Below are 10,297 nucleotides of genomic sequence, written 5' to 3' on the forward strand. Positions count from 1 at the left end.
GCTCCCCTGGCACACACTGAGCAGCATTATCAGCTGGGGGGTACAAGCAGAAATGCCCCCCAAGATTCATCGTCCTGATTTCCTCCCTCTTTACCCCATCCCCAGGTGCGGGTTCGTTACACTCACAACTACAGCAGTCAGGCGCGGGGGGAGCTTGCTCAAGCCTGGCACTTCCCAGCCATTCCCAGCCCCAAAACACAGCTGGGGCTCCTCAGTCCCCACCTCCCCATCAGGCACCGTCGCTACCCCAAGGAAAAGCACAAAACAACCTCCCCCTAAACTCCGCGGGGACCTCGGGGCCGTCGCTGGGATTCTTTTCCCTGCAGTAGGACACAAACTATCCAGGGGCACCAAACCCCTGCCCCGACCGCCCCCACGGCTCCGTGGCACCGGCTGGGCTGTACAGACCCCCTCGTGTCCCCTCCATACACCCCCCGACACGCACAGGCAGGGTGGCCCCCACGGGCTTTGTGCCGCACGTCGCCGCCGCGGTGTCCCCAAGCCCTGTCCCTGCTCAGCCCGGCTGGGAGCAGCTCCGCGGCGAGGCAGGCTCCGGCGCAGGCAGGTGCCGGCAGCGCAGGGCAGCGGCGAGCCGCAGCCAAAGTGCCTCTTAAAGTTGTTGGGGAATTGTTTGTGCTCCGTTGTGAAAGGCAAAAGGAGCTTCGAGGTGAGGTGGGGTGGGATGGGATGGGTGGGATGGGTGGGATGGGGTGGGGTGGAATGGGACGGAATGGGTGGGTTGGGATAGATCCCCGGTCTCGGAGCAGCCGTGCACAGCCCAGGCAGCCGTCGAGAGCGAGAAACGAGAGCAGAGGAATGCGCGGCCGCGTTTGGGATGCTCTCCAGCTCATACCATCAGTGTCCACAAGGAATGGGGCTGAGGCTGGGCTCTGCCTGACCCAATCTCCTCCTCACCCACCTGCCATCCCCAACCCTCACAGGCACCACAAAAAAAGGGCTGAATAAATCCCCACCACCACCAACTGCCCCCCAAGAGCCAGGCAGGGCTGCTCGCCAGCTCCCTTAGTGCCTTCTCCCCTCCCCAGGACAACCTCCTGGGGCAGGAGGTGCCCAGGACTTACCTGCAGGCAGGACTCCTCTGGCCTCCTGGCGGCTCGGCTCTGCCTGATGTTGGCTGTGTGGGAAGTGGGAAGCGTTTGAGATCCTGCAGTAGGTTATATATTGTCTGCAAGTCTGGCCCTAGGGCGTCCATCAGTTGGTCTTGCTTTGCTCCTGCCCCTATATGGAAGATGCATCACATGCTCCACGGCTCCCAGCGATCAGCCTGGTGGAAGGGGGGAAAAAGAAGAAGGAGAGGAGAAAGGGGGGGAAGCAACAACAACAAGGGGGGGGGGGGGGAGAAGGGGGGGTGTTGGGGGGGGGGGGAAGAAAAGAAAAAGGGAAAAAAAAAGGGAAAAAAATAATAAAGAAAGAAAGAAATGTAAAAGGTTTTCATCCTCATGAAAGAGGCAGCCAGAGAGAATTTCTCAGTGGAAAACCCACCAGCCAGAAACCCCTGCCTGCCCCCCAACTTTCCCTGCTCCCACTGGCCCCCTTTCATCTGCTGTTCAAGGCCAAGCCGAGATGTGAAGGCTCTTTCGCCTTGATCCCACTCCTGCCTCGCTGCCCAGCAGGTGAGGGGCTCCCCAAAGCCCCCAGCCAGCTGCAGCTAGCTCTCCTGCTGCACAACATTTATCCCTCCTCGGGAATGGGCAGGGATCAAGGCCTCCCAGGGCTTCCCTGGAGGTGCCCAGAGCGCTGGGGCTGGGGCATCAGGGCCACCACACCGGTGCCAAGCTGCTGAGAGGGCAGCTCCTGGAGCGGGGGTGAGGGGCAGGAGGAGCTCTGCGCGCTGCTTGGTGCTGGGGAAGATCTTTCACCCATCCAGGGGATATGGGTGTTGGTGGGGAGCTGCTGGCGCATAGTCAGGTGTGTGCCACCACCATGGGGGGGATGATAAGGGCAGGCAGGAGGCTGGCACAATAAGGACACCTGGGGACAATAAGGGCAGGCAGGAGGGTGATGCTCCTAATGTCCTGCCACATGTCATAGAACCACAGAATGGTTTGGGCTGGAAGGGACCTTCAACATCATCCAGCTCCAAGCCCCTGCCACGGGCAGGGACACCTCCCACCAGCCCAGCTTGCTCAAGGCCTCATCCAGCCTGGCCCTGAACACCTCCACGGATGTCCCCAGTGGTTTGAGGACATCTCTCCAGCAGCAGCAGAGAGGTTTCCACCCTTTTCTCCATCTAAAGGCTTCCCAAGTGCCCAGCTGGTTGTGGGGAATGGGAGCTGCAGATTTGAGGGCAGAAATCCTCACTTCATCCTCATTTCTCCTGCAAATCTTCCCTGGTGGCTTCTCAGCCCTTGGTACCACTGCCACCATCCCTCCAGCTCCCCATGGCACCACTCCTGCTTCTCTGCTCTCCTTCTCAGCATCACAGCTGTGATCCAAGGGGAGCACATCTGGTTTGGGTAGAGCATTCCCAGCTGGAGCAGGAGCTGGCATGGATGAGGAGCTCCCAGAACAGCATCCCCCAGGTGATGCCCATGGCACAGCACAGGGACTGCCAGCCCTGCACCATGGCTTGGTGCTCCCAGCAGCCATGGGGGTGACTTGGCCTCCATGTCCAGCAAGTCTGTCCTCAAAAAGGGGGCACTGAAGACCTTCCAAGCCCCCTGCCATGGGCAAGGACCCCTCCCACCAGCACAGCTTGCTCAGGGCCTCATCCAGCCTGGCCCTGAACACCTCCAGGGAGGAGGCAGCCACAGCCTCCCTGGGCAGCCTGGGCCAGAGTCTTGTGGTGGGCTTGGTCCTGCAGGGCACAGCTGAATTCTTTCTCTGCCCATAAGAATGGGTTCCTGCTTTGCCCTCTCCTTGCCTTTTTTTGTTTCCTTCTCATTTTTATTTTGTTAAGGTTCAAAAATGAGGAATCTTGGGTTAAAAACTTGGTTTGCTCCCTTCCCAAACCACCTCAGCCTGGATTGGTAGGACAAGGTCCAAGGCCCTGCTTGCCAACTGGTATCTTCCGACCTCCCTTTCCACCTCCTCCAGAAGTATTTGGGAAGAGATAACCTCTTGAGGTGCTATCAAACCCCAATCTAGACCCTTGGGACAGGGACTCTCCAGCTGGCACAGCATGGGGAATGGGACTTTGAGGTGGCACCTGGTAGGACCACCCATGATGTGGTGTCTGCAGCTGAGCCTCCTGAGCAAAGCCTTCCTTATAACCTAACCTTAGGAGCTGAAGGGCCAAGGGGCAGGTTGGGAATGTGCCTGCACAGCAGGGTGGTTCCCTAGGGCAGCTCTTTCCCAGGGCAGAAGGCATCTAGCAGGGGTTGTGCCTACTGCCTTTGGCTCATCAGGGATGGACTGAGTTAAGGTCTCCTCTCATGGAGCTTATCCATCCCATGTCCTAGGCTGCATCCGGAGGAGTGTGGTCAAGAGAGGGGATTCTGCCCCTGGGCTCTGCTCTGCTCAGCCCTCACCTCCAGTCCTCCCTCCAGCTCTGCTGTCCCCAGCAGCAGAAGGACACAGAGCTGCTGGAGAGAGGCCAGAGGAGGCCACAAAGATGCTGCCAGGGCTGGAGCAGCTCTGCTGGGAGCACAGGCTGAGGGAGCTGGGGCTGTGCAGCCTGCAGAGGAGAAGGCTCCAGGGGCTCCTCAGAGCTGCTGCCAGGAGCTGAAGGGATCCTGCAGGAAGGCTGCAGAGGAACTTTTGCTGAGGGGGTCTGAGGCAGGCCCAGGGGGAATGGTTTGGAGCTGAGGCAGAGCAGGGTTAGAGTGGAGCTGAGGAAGAAATTGTTGAGTGTGAGGCTGGGGAGACTCTGGCACAGGCTGCCCAGGGAGGCTGTGGCTGCCTCCTGCCTGGGAGTGCTGAAGGCCAGGCTGGATGAGGCCTTGAGCAACCTGGGGCTGGTTGAGAGCTGTCCCTGCCCATGGCTGGGAAGTTGGAGTAGATAATCTCTGAGGTCACTTCCAACCTGAGCCTCTCTAGGATTCCTCAGGCAGCCCAGCCTCAGCAGTTGCCATCCTCCTGCCCTGGAGAGGCCTTTTCTGGCCTCATGTTTTGAGCAGTTGGACACTGACTTCCCCAGAGAGCCTCCTGCTCGCTCCCTGATTGCTTCTCAGGTCCCTGTGTGTTCTGCAGCCTTGCAATGCCGCTGCTGAGGGCCCATGGGGACACCAAACCAGCTGAGCTTCCCAAGCTCATTTCAGCTAGCTGTGCTGGAGTAAAGGTTGCGACCCTGGACCACCCCAGGGACTCACTGCTGCGTGACCAGGCTGAAGGTGCCAGCTGAGACCAGCACCTCCTGGCATCCTGTCAGAGCCTGTGGCTCCTTCTCTGCAGCAAAGGAGCACCAAGTCCTCTCAGGAGCCTTTCTCATGGCTCCCAGGAGAGGGCCTGGCCTGAAGCTGTGCCAGGGGAGGTTCAGGTTGGATGTTAGGAAACATTCCTGATGGAAAGGGGAATTAGGCACTGGAATGGGCTGCCCAGGGAGGTGGTGGAGTTGCTGTCCCTGGGGGTGTTTAAGGAAGGATTGGATGTGGCACTCAGTGCCAGGGTCTGGTTGTTGTGGTGGTGTTAGGTCACAGGCTGGGCTTGATGATCTCAGAGGTCTCTTCCAGCCTCAACAATTCTGTGATTCTGTGATCTTCTAGGCTCAGAGAGGAGTGTTTGGAGATGGCTTTGTGCAGAGGCACAGGTGACTCATTCCAGAGGCAGAGGAAGCCTTTGCCTTTCACAGGATCCCAGGCTGGTTTGGGTTGGAAGGGACCTTCAAAATCATCCAGTTCCAACTCCCTGCCATGAGCAGGGACACCTCCCACCAGATCAGGCTGCTCAAATCTCCATCAGCCTGGCCTTGAACACTTCCAGGGATGGAGCCTCCATAACTTCACCTGGGGAGCTCTGCTACAAAGGGAAATGGCACTGATCCTTCCTCCTTGGTTGCAGCTGCACTTGGGTCCACTTCAGCCTCTTCTAAAGCCTTTCAGTGACTCTTCAGCAATCCTGAAGGTGCAGTTCTGATGATGGAGTTTGCTGCAGGATCCATCCCTTTCTTAAAGTTTGGTCACACATCCCAGAGCCCCAGCAGGGTGAGGCTGGAAGGGAGCTCTGGAGCTCACCCAGCCCAAGCCCTGCTCCAGCAGGGCACCCACAGCACCCTGCCCAGCAGCACAGTGCCCAGCAAGGGTTGGAAGCTCTCCACACCAGCAGACTCCACAACCTCTCTGGGCAGCCTGCTCCAGGCCTCCAGCAGCCTCACCCCAAACAACTTTCTCCTCCTGCTCAGCTCCAACCTCCTGCCTGACACTTTCTGCCCCTTGCTGTCCCTTCTGCTGGCCCTGGGCAGCACTCAGCAGAGCCTGGCCCCAGCCTCTTGCCCCCCACAGCTCCTTTAGCTCTTGCTGAGCATTGCTCAGCTGCCCTCTGGGGCTGCTCTTCTGCAGGCTCTCAGCCCCAGGGCTCTCAGCCTTTGCTGCTCCCAGAGCTGCTCCAGGCCCCACAGCAGCTTCCTGGACCCCTCCTGCAGTTCTCTCTCTCTCTTGGCCTGAGGAGCCCAGACGATGGAGATGCTTTGTCACCTTTCCCATGGGGTAAGTGTCCCTTTGTCCCTGTCAGGACCATCCCACCTGAGTACAAACTTTCCTCTCATGCTGATGACAGCTTGGTGTGCTTGGAGTTGTCCTTGCCCAGGTGCCAGAGCTGCAGGCAGCCTTAAAGCTGCAAGGCAGCACACCTGCAGCATGACTCCTCTGTGCCTGTCATCTGCTGACCACCTTGGACCTCCACACAGCCTTCATGCCTGGCTTCATGGGGGACATCCATTTGGCTTTGAAGGACCCAGGAAAGCTGAGTCCTGGTGCAAACTCAACCTTCCTCTGTGTGCTGTTCAGCAGGCTCCCACCCACCAGACTCAGGCTGCTCTGAGGGGTTGGGAGCAAGCAGGGTGAGGAATGTCCCTGAGGTTCTGCAAATGCTCCTGGCTCATGGGAGAAATCTTCCAGAACCTGCCTGGTTTAGGGCTTGAAAAGCCTCTGGAAGGGCATAGGTGAGCACAGCTAGCACTGCTGGGGTGGAAACCCCACCAGGAGTGACTGAGCACCAAGGAATCCTGGCTGCTTCATGAGCCTGTTGGAAGGCTTGGGGAGCATCCAAGAGACGCCTCCTGTAGGTTTTTGCTCTGCTTTTGGCCCCTCCTCTGGGCTTCCTCTCTTGAACACCACCCAGAGACCTATCTAGAAGGAGTTTAGTCATGACCTTGTGCAGCCACCAGGCTCTTGTGCAATAAAGAATCAGAGAACCAGAGAATAGTTTGGGTTGGAAAGGGTCTCCAAGCTCATCCAGGCCAACCAGCAACCCAATCCCACCATGGAAACCCAATCATGCCCCCAGCTGCCATGGCCACAGGGTTCTGCAACCCCTCCAGGCATGGGGACTCCACCACCTCCCTGGGCAGCCTCTGCCAGGCCCTGACCACTCTGCCACCAAAGACATTTGGCCTCCTCTCCAACCTAAGCCTCCCCTGGCACAGTTTCAGGCCATTGCCTCTCCTTCTGTTCCTTGTTCCTAGGGAGCAGAGCCCAAGCCCCAGCTGGCTGCAGCCTCCTCTCAGGGAGCTGCAGAGAGCAATGAGGTCCTTCTTGGATCAAGGGGCACAAAACTGAACTCAGCACTCAAGGTGTGGCCTCCCCAGTGCCCAGTCCAGGGGGGGCAATCACTTCCCTTCTCCTGCTGTGGCCTCTCTCACTGATGATGGTTTCCATCACCTGACTCACAGCACTATGGAAATTCCCCCTCTTGGCAAGGGGGTTCCCCAACCCTTCTACCCCATCAGCACAGCCTGCAGTGGGGGCAGGCTGCCCTAAGAGGACTCTGCCATTCCCTAGGGAGGTTCCAGTCACCAGCTTGACACCAGCTGCAAAGGTAAGGTGGACTTTGGCAAGGATGGCTCCTTAGGGGGCAAAACCCTCTGCCCCTATCCAGGCTGAGGTTCCTCACTTCAGGTCCTAACTACCCACATCTGCCCTGCACACATCTGTGAGTGTCTGCAACTCAGCTCTGAGGCCCTCAACACAACCCTTCTGGTGAGGCTTTCAGTTGGACAGACAAAGGAAAACAGAGGACAGAGTCTGTAGCAGTGGGAACAGGAACAGCATCTTCCATATGCTGGATCCAAGGGATTGGGAAGTGGTCCTTTGGTCCTCAGAGCAAAAAAAACATCATTCCAAAAGCTGGGTAATGCACAGCTGGTGAGTGTGCACCTGGCTTCTGGAAGGCTGTGGTCAAGAGAATAACTCTTCCCCAAAAGAGAAAGAGAAAGAGAAATGCTGAAGCAGGACTAGAGGACATCATCTGGGCCCCCCTGCAGCTGACCTGAGACTCCCAACATCTTGTTCACCAGCAGCCTGGCCTGGAGCAGCAGTGGGGTGGCAGCAGCAGCAGGGCAGGGATTGTGCCTCTGGTTTGGGCACTGGGAGGCTACACCTTGAGTCCTGTGCTCAGTTCTGGACACTGCCCTGCAAGAAGGAGATTGAGGAGCTGGAGCAGGGCCAGAGAAGGGCAAGAGAGCTGGGGAAGGGTCTGGGGAAGAGGGCTGGGGAGGAGCAGCTGAGGGAGCTGGGGGTGTTGAGCCTGGAGCAGAGGAGGCTGGGGGAGACCTCATTGCTCTCTGCAGCTCCCTGAGAGGAGGCTGCAGCCAGCTGGGGCTTGGGCTCTGCTCCCTAGGTTCAGGGGATAGGAGGAGAGGCAATGGCCTGAAACTGTGCCAGGGGAGGCTTAGGTTGGAGAGGAGGCCAAATGTCTTTGGTGGCAGAGTGGTCAGGGCCTGGCAGAGGCTGCCCAGGGAGGTGGTGGAGTCCCCATGGCTGGAGGGGTTGTAGAGCCCTGTGGCCATGGCAGCTGGGGCCAGGGTTTGGTGGCCATGGTGCCACTGGTTTGCTGGTTGGGTTGGATGACCTTACAGGGCTTTTCCTGCCCAAACAATTCCATGATCCTCTAAGTGATGGAGAAGACAGAGGTCTGTCAGGGCCGTAGCTGCAAAGCCTCCCAGCTCCTGCTGTGGCAGAGGAACTCAGCAGCCAGCTGCTCTGACAGAATGCAGCCCCTGCCCACCTCCCTCCCTGCTGCAATTAAGGAGGAGGAGGAGGAGGGGGGAAGGAGCAGCTCTTGTGGTGACCTTTCCCTCCTGCAAATCTCAGCCCTCCTCACTTCAGACACCAGCATCAGGAGCCAACAGCCGGGCTGGGACCTGTGCGGAGCGGCAGCGGCTCGGAGCCGGCCGGGGCGGCCGCGTCCCTGCGCAGCAGCCCTGGCTGCTCTCTGCCCGCCCGCAGGCTGCCGCGGGGAGGGGGCGGGCTGGGGGGGGGGGGGGCCTTGGCTCACCAGCTCCTCCTGAGGTCCACCGAGAGGTGTCTGTAGGGCTCATCTCCAAGAATGTCAGAGTGCATGTGCTGTGCGAGGCGGCCTTTCAGAAGGCATCAGTCCTGCTGTCAGGCAGCCCGCCGCAAATCGGGAGTGACAGCTGTCTCCCTGCGCACCATCCATCTGTGGCAAATGTGTCAGCTAGCTGAGCACTCCCCAGGAAACTGCCACGGAGCTGCCAGAGCAGCAGCAGCAGCAGCAGGAGAGGGCAAGGGGACTGAGTGAGTGAGTGAGTGTGTGTGTAGGGAGGGAGGTGGCAAAGCAGCAGCAACAGGGGTGAAGACCTCTGTGACCTGTGCTGGGTGCTGTGGTCCTGCTCTGGCCGGGGGGTTGGAGTCACAGAATCACAGAATGTTAGGGGCTGGAAGGGACCTCCAGAGTCTAGTGATCCCCCCAGTCCCCCCAGAGTCTAGAGATCCCCCAGCAGCATCACCCAGGGCAGGTCACACAGGAGCACTTCCAGGCAGGTTTGAAAGTCTCCACAGGAGGAGACTCCACAACAGCCTGCTCCAGGGCTCCAGCACCCTCACAGCACCAAAGAGCCTCCTCAGGATGAGGTGGGACCTGCTGTGCTCCAGCTTGCACCCATTCACAGAATCAAATCACCAAGGCTGGAAGAGACCTCAAGGATCATCAAGTCCAAGCTGTCACCACAGACCTCATGACTAACCCATGGCTCCAAGGGCCACATCCAATCCCCTCTGGAACACCTCCAGGGATGGGGACTCCACCACCTCCCTGGGCAGCACATCCCAGTGGCTAACAACTCTCTCTGGGAAGAACTTTCTCTTCACCTCCAGCTTAAACCTCCCCTGGCACAGCTTGAGACTGTGTCCTCTTGTTCTGCTGCTGGGTGCCTGGGAGCAGAGCCCAACCCCCACCTGGCTCCAACCTCCCTGCAGGGAGTTGCAGAGAGCAAGAAGGTCTCCCCTGAGCCTCCTCTTCTCCAGGCTAAGCAACCCCAGCTCCCTCAGTCTCTCCTCTCAGGGCTGTGCTCCAGACCCCTCCCCAGCTTTGTTGCCCTTCTCTGGACACCTTCAAATCTCTCAATGTCCTTCTTGACCTGAGGAGCCCAGAACTGGGCACCACTGAGAAGAGCCTGGCACCTTCATCTGACACCCCCACAAGCAGCTATTGATAGACATTGATCAGATCCCTCTCAGCCTTCTCCTCTCCAGGCTAAACAGCCCCAGGGCTCTCAGCCCTTCTTCACAGCAGAGATGTTGCAGGCCCTTCATCATCCTCATGGCCTCTGTTGGAGTCTCCCCAGCAGATCCTGGTCTCCCATGAACTGGGGAGCCCCAAAGCTGAAGGGATCCAGTTTGTACTGGAAAGGACCCAGTCTGTACTGGGGCAGGATTAGGGCTTCAGAGTGTGCTGGGACAAGGCCCAGCTTTACTGGGAGAGGCCATGGGGTCAGCTTCTTACTGGGAGGTGACTTGATGATCTTCAGAGGTCCTTTCCAACCCCTAACATCCTGTGAGCCTGTGAAGAGCTTAACTCAGCCATGCCAAGTGTCCTGAGTGGTCTTGGAAGAGAAAGGCAAAGGGTTGATGTGTGCTGGGGTTGATGGGTCCTGTGGAGGGGTCCAATGAACAGTGGCCCTTTGGTGGCCCAAGCTGAGAAGGTCAAAGCTCTCCATGAGCAGTAAGGATGTCAAAAAGCTGCCTCAGAAGAGTGCAGGTCCTGTGGCTGGAGGAGCTGGGGTTGTTCAGCTTGGAGTACAAGGAGTCTCAGGGGAGACCTTCTGGCTCTCTACAGCTCCCTGAAAGGAGGTTGGAGCCAGGTGGGGATTGGTCTCCTCACCCAGGGAGCAAGTGACAGGACAAGAGGAAACAGACTCAAGTGGCACCAGGGGAGGTTTAGG

At 58.5% G+C, this 10,297-nt stretch overlaps 1 protein-coding gene across 1 annotated transcript in view; it reads right to left on the reverse strand.

Annotated features, from left to right (window-relative positions):
• Positions 1–1,136, reverse strand: part of PRR35 (proline rich 35) — a 38,469-nt gene extending 37,333 nt beyond the window's left edge. The window contains exon 1 of the mRNA XM_068147379.1: positions 1,083–1,136. The gene's annotated coding sequence lies outside the window, so the exon portion shown is untranslated. The remainder of the gene's footprint in view (positions 1–1,082) is intronic.
• Between the last annotated feature and the right edge of the window lie 9,161 nt (positions 1,137–10,297).

Source organism: Melanerpes formicivorus, unplaced genomic scaffold, assembly GCF_026170545.1.
Source record: "Melanerpes formicivorus ecotype bairdi unplaced genomic scaffold, bMelFor1.0.p_v2 SCAF_14, whole genome shotgun sequence".
Taxonomy (NCBI): domain Eukaryota; kingdom Metazoa; phylum Chordata; class Aves; order Piciformes; family Picidae; genus Melanerpes; species Melanerpes formicivorus.